The 6000-nt window shown below is 39.1% G+C and overlaps 1 protein-coding gene across 3 annotated transcripts in view; it reads left to right on the top strand.

The window, feature by feature from the left end:
* The first annotated feature begins 509 nt into the window (after positions 1–509).
* Positions 510–6000, top strand: part of ASCC3 (activating signal cointegrator 1 complex subunit 3) — a 259113-nt gene continuing 253622 nt past the window's right edge. The window contains exons 1-2 of one of the 3 annotated variants that reach the window (XM_048935766.1): positions 510–553; positions 2786–3138. The gene's annotated coding sequence lies outside the window, so the exon portion shown is untranslated. Of the gene's footprint in view, positions 554–2785; positions 3155–4752; positions 4774–6000 lie in introns of those variants that run through there. The other 2 variants (XM_048935767.1, XM_048935768.1) reach the window with 2 other exon arrangements.

Raw genomic sequence — 6000 nt, 5'->3', positions numbered from 1 at the left:
TGCATTTGTTGAATTTTCTGGACCACAGTGATATTCTCAAGTTTTCTCTTGCCAAAGGAAAGACAAAGACATCCTAAATACTAGTCTATGTCATTACTGAACCTGAAGTATGCAGCAAGTAACTGTAAAATCCATGGCTCACACACTAACAGTAGTTTTGCTTTAGTTGTTAAAAACAAAAGAGTCAGTTGAATAGCCTGAGAATTACAGTGCTTTTGCGGAGAATAAACAAAGCATCATCAGCTGGCAGTATTCACAGCAACCAGAATTGGGTCTTATGAGTGCCCACTGTTTTATATTCCAAAAACCATGCTTAGCTTTCACAGCAGAATTGCTGGGTCACAGCCTGAAGCAATGGTTGAGCACCAGGTGTAGCTAACCCAGGGAGCTCAGGTGCAAGCAATGTACCTGAGTGACCAGAACAGGTGAACTCTTGGTCTGCCTCTCCTCACTCTCATTTAAGGGTTAGCAGACAAGAAAGCCACAAGTCTTTGCCTGAGGGGTGAAGGAGGGGGGTATGCTCCTTTTGGGCTGTCACTGGTTGTTGGAAAGGGTGAGCTAATTTTTTTCCTTTTTTTTTTTTTTTCTTCTTTTTTTGTCACCTTCTTTCATAGTGTTTGTATCCCCATGAAAGGTACTGCTATCATTTTTTTTTTTTTTTTTTTAAACTGTACAGCCTTGAATACAGTGTTGCTTGGTTAGTGTACAAATAAAGTTAGAAATATGGAATAAAGTATTCATTCATATAAACTTATGTGGTGTTTTGTAAACTTAAAATAAGATGTCTCTTGCTTTCCAGACTGTAATTTCTCCTGCCTTCTGTGAAAAAATTTTTCTAAAGTTCATGTCAGAATTCTTAGTGTGGTTATTCTGACAGGTGTAAAAGACAGAGATATTTTTCAGCCTATTTAAGAGCATAACAAAAGGTAGTAAGGTTTTAAACTACTATTCTATATGCTATAGAAAGGCTGCCGAAGATTGGGCACAACACAAAATAGAATGAACACAAAGTTAGTTAAGGTGTGGATGTCAAGAGAATGACTTAAGAAGAAATGACAAGGAAATTTTTCTTTCTCCTGAGAGTAAATTCTTCCTGAACATACCCTGTAGTTTACATTTATGTCTCTCTTAGTCCATAAATAAGATGAAATTACAGCTTGAATAACTCCCTTTATTAACTTTAGATATTACAGTAATATGTATATATCTATTTGGTCATTTGATGCTCCCCTCTACTGATAACTGGGAAGCACGCATCCTTACTGTATGATTCTTCTGATTTTAAGATGAGATGGATATCATCTTAAATGACTTCTCTGCTTTCTTAGCAAATGCAGAAGATGAGATCGTATGTAGATTTCTCTATAGCAAGAACATAAATTGTTCCAAGATGAAGTCCTCTCTATGAATATTTTTCATGAATGGAATTTCATTCATTGTTTTTACACATACACTTCCAAAAAATTAAATTTTAAAAAAATATATTATTTTTCCAGGTGTACTTCAGCAATAAGTCTCCTTTAAGTCATATGCATTGGATGAAAGGAATTCTATGAGTTCTGTTCTGGAACTTCTGGATCACACACACACACAAAAAAAAAAAAATCTAGCAGATAATAGCTTTGTTATAAAACATCACCTTATTTACACATTCAGGATTAGTACATTTGAGAGCATAGGTTGCTTAAATAAAATATTTGTTTAAAAATAATTTGAAATTTGTGGGTGATGTTGAATGTTGAAACTATACTTAGTGTCTACAAATGGATGTATAGATCTGGAAAAATTTGCCTCAGTTTCTTGTCTAGAAGATAAAAATGTCTTGGTTTCATTAGACTGGAACCTTGATTTTATGTGATGTTTGAAGAAGTCAGGGAAGAAGTACAGATCTGTAGTATGTGGTATGTGACAGCTTTCACTCACAAGTGAAAGTGAAATGCTACCTTCTGGAAAGCAATATCCAGGTGATTTGTTCTTCATTAAAAAAAAAAAGTTGGTGTCAGATTATATAAGCATTTCTTAAAAAAAGAAAATGAAAGTAGCATGTTAGAATAACTCATAAGAGGATTTTGAAGAGGCTCTTTTTAAATTACGTTTAACTTTGGCTTAGAGATCCACGCACTAGAAATGTAAGGTACTGTGTTTATAAAATGCATGTGTTTGCTTTGAAAATATAGTTGTGAAGAATTGGAACCCTTTGGTAATCAGGATATATTTACAAGAGATTCACCATATGCTTACTCTTTGTTAGTCCTGCAGAACCTCATTGTTTTTTAACATGACAACTGAACAGAACTGGTGAAAATTGGGTTTATCCAGTATTTACAGTTGTGAAAGACTAAAAGTGATCTAGAAACACTGCATCCAGTTCCACATGGCTGCGTACCAAAACCAAAATATTTGATTCTGTTGAACTTTGTACTTTTCCCTTTTAGCTTGGGATAGAGTACACTACCATCTTCTAGGTAATGTGCTTTTGAACACCCTCAGTTGTACAAATAAACACACAGGCAAACAGAGAGAGGAGTGCTCTTTCTTTTCTTTCTTTTCTTTCTTTTCTTCCTTTTCTTTCTTTTCTTTCTTTTCTTTCTTTTAGAAAAAAAAAAAGCTGCTTGCTAGTGCTGTATAGGTGAAAGCGGCTCAGTGATCTTATTTAAGAGTACCTTTATACTTGCAAACAGACAGACAAACACTTTATGTTGAGATTTTTTTTCCTTTGGTTCGGTTTCGGCCTAAAGCTATTTCACACTCCTCGTTTTCTCTTCCCCCTCTGTCCACTCTCTAGCTCCACTGTGGTGCCATTGGTCCCTTCCACAAGGACACAGCAGAGCGGCTAAGGCGGAAGGCGGCCTGAGCGTAGCGCACGCACCGCTCTGAAAAGGGGCTGGGGAGCAGGAAGCGCGGAGTGACTCGGCGAGCACGCAGGGGAAGAGCCATAGAAACACTAATCAGGGTGAGTAACGAGGTACTGAATAAGCTGTGCTGGGAGTGTGGCCACGGGAGAAGGATCAGCGAGAAACCGCCCAACAAATCCACCCGGCCGGACCAGGACATGACCGCGCAGTGCACCCTTCTCGCCCCGCCTGCTTGCTTTACGGCAGCGTCGCGCCTCGTCGGCTCTTTGCGGCAGCGGAACCGGTAAGCCGGAAGGCAGGTGCGCGGCCGGGTGCGGGCGGGGGTCGGGATGATGAGTGGGGAGGGCGGCAGCGGCGGCGTGGTCCCTCGGTCCTGGCCTCGGCCGGAGCTGGTCTCACCGTGGCGGCCGAGCTTTACTCTCCTTCCGCGATGTTAACGGTGGAGCCAGCCCTTGTCGTTCCCCGTGGCCCTTCCGGCCGGGCGCAGTGCAGTGGGGCTCTCCACGAGGGGTGAGCGTGGGGCTCCAGGCCTGGCGTCGTCGGGCTGCTGGCCCTACTTGCTCTCGGCAAGCGGGTGTTGGGGCATGAGCCCCTGTTGCGAGCAGAGATTAAACGCTGACCCCTCCCTTCCCTGCTGGTTTGCTTAGTGAAGCAGGAGTAAGAGGCTTGCTGCCAAGGGGAAAACGGCATTGATGTTGGATGGATATGAATGCTTTCGGTACTTGTTATTGGTATCAATAAACTCAGCAGTAGAAACGAATATATATATATATATATATATGTTATATATAAAGCAAAAAACAACAACAAACCGGAAAACAAATATGATCCTGTGGAGTGTTTTCAGGTAGTTTGATTCATTGTGTCTCTAGTGCTGTGCAGGTTACCCCTCAGAGGCTTCAGGAGAGTACACTCTGTTGGCATTCAAAGAACATTTAAAGCTTTTATAAGTCCTGAATCTTTAATTTGTTGGGTTTTTTTTTTTTTTTTTTTTTTTTTTTTTAATATGCTGACATTTGTAGTGACCTCTTTCAATCTTCAGGCCTCTTAAAGGACTGGCTGTGAAATAGAACTATTGAAATAGAAACAACAATTTTCTGCAGAGTTCTGAACATTCCCATTACACTCTGTTTTACTTTTTCATTACCTTTTCTTTTGGAGTCAGAGCTGAGTCAGCCATAGTCTGGAGTTCTTATTGCAGCTGAAAAACTGTTAGAAATTCCAGAGAAGAGATCAGAATGCTTACCACCAGCATGGTAGGTTGCAGTAATATATTTTCAGGAAAAAAAATGATTGAGCTAACCAGCCATTAGTTTGGATGCAAACTGGCTTTTATCAGAAGACTACATTGTATCAGTGAGCTTCTGCTTTTTGGCAAGCTCTGTAACAAAATAATTTCCTTAGCATTGGAGTTGTTTCTGGCCATGACAGAATTTACACCATCCAAGATCTAGGTGTGTAGGTATATGGAGGAACTCCGTCCCATTCGTATGGTAATACTGCCAGAATCCCATCTAGTTCTTCAGTGTTTGTCAAGGGACAAAGCATTCATAAAATTCTTTATGAATTGTTTAAATTAGTTTACTTATTAGGCCTCTTTTTTTTCTGGAAGCTAGCTTAGCTTTTGGAGGAGATCAGGTAACTTTGATATGCTTTTCCACTGATTCAGAAAGAAAATAATTTAAATGTCAGATGACAGTTCTGGCAGTTCTGTATTTATGGAGGCTTTTTTGAAGCTAAACCTAAAGCGGTACTTATGTAACTGGCCTGTTTTAAAGTAAAAAAAAAAAAAAAAAAGGTCTGCACCCTGCTCATTTTCACGATTTTTTTCTTCTTCCTTCCTTTTTGTAGCTGCTCCTCCAAGTAATTTAAACAACCTACTAGTGCTGAATCTTTCCAGTGAGGTTATGTCTTCTAGGTGGGTGGGTTTTTGTTATCCTCCACTGCACCTTTGTACACTGATATGTCTTTCTAAAACTGGATGCATAATAAAGACAATAGTAGAGTCACTTGATATTGATTAGTGGAAGGAATTTTCTGCCAGTTGACTTTTTAGTAACAATTAATGAAGTTGATATTGGGCACTTTCTAGTCTACGTGATTTTTATTAAGTTATGTTTTGATGCTTAAAGAAAGAAGAAAAAACAAACCCTGCTCTGTACATACCTAATTAACAAATAATCTCTAATGTGTTGCTGGAAGTTTGTTAGAAAAGTGATAGGTGGAGTTGGAGCTAAGAGAAGGAAATAATGGCTGGGCAATTAATTTTAGAGATGTGGGGCACCTTAATCCCAAATTGTAATCTCTAGAATCTTTGTTTCCATCTGATTCCAAAGCTCTATTTTTACACAAAATGTTTGTCTTGCCTGGAGTTATCTCTTGTAGTGGCAAATAGCAAGTGTTTGTGATATGTTCTGAAATCAGACCAACCAACAACAAACAAGCATACAGTGATGCTTTTGCTTTCCTACTGTCTTTCAGCACTCAGTGATTTAAATAAGTGATGAGCTGCCTTTAAGCTGTTGTGTTCAATAGCTACCAAGTTAGATGACTTCATCTAATCCATCTAATCCTTTCTTGAGCATGCTTAAAATTTTAGTCTTTTTGGCATCTTGTGACAATGAATTCTCAGATTTAATTATGTTCTCCATAAGAAAGGCATTCCATCTGACACTGTTTTCAGTGTAACATTCAATTTTATAATGTATCTCCTAATTCCAATACTTATGTAAAAGTATATGTATACTCTTACAATAGCCAGTCATTCTGTATTTATGCCTCTCTTTTTGAATGCCTTATCACCCTGCAGAAATTAACAATTACATATTTCTTGAAGTACAGGTATTATTACAGGGATCTATCATTGGAGCATTCCTCATGCTAATCTGTCCTTGACAAGTTGGATCTCCTTTGTTTGCAGAAAGCACTGCTAATGGATACTTGTACTGGCTGTGGCTGGACTAAGGTTTACTTCTATCATAGCAGTATCAGTTTGTGGCTAAAACAGTGTAAATAGCACACTAGTGTTTTGTTTATTGCTCAGTGGTGCATCAAGGCTTCCTTTTTCCCCACTCTGCCTGCCTAGTGAATAGGCTGCAAGAGGGCAGGAAGTCAGGTGCTGTGTAGTGACATGTTCAGTGTAGAA

The sequence above is a fragment of the Lagopus muta genome, chromosome 2 (genome assembly GCF_023343835.1).
Source record: "Lagopus muta isolate bLagMut1 chromosome 2, bLagMut1 primary, whole genome shotgun sequence".
NCBI classification, from domain to species: Eukaryota; Metazoa; Chordata; class Aves; order Galliformes; family Phasianidae; genus Lagopus; species Lagopus muta.
This window is presented reverse-complemented; position numbering and strand designations above follow the sequence as displayed.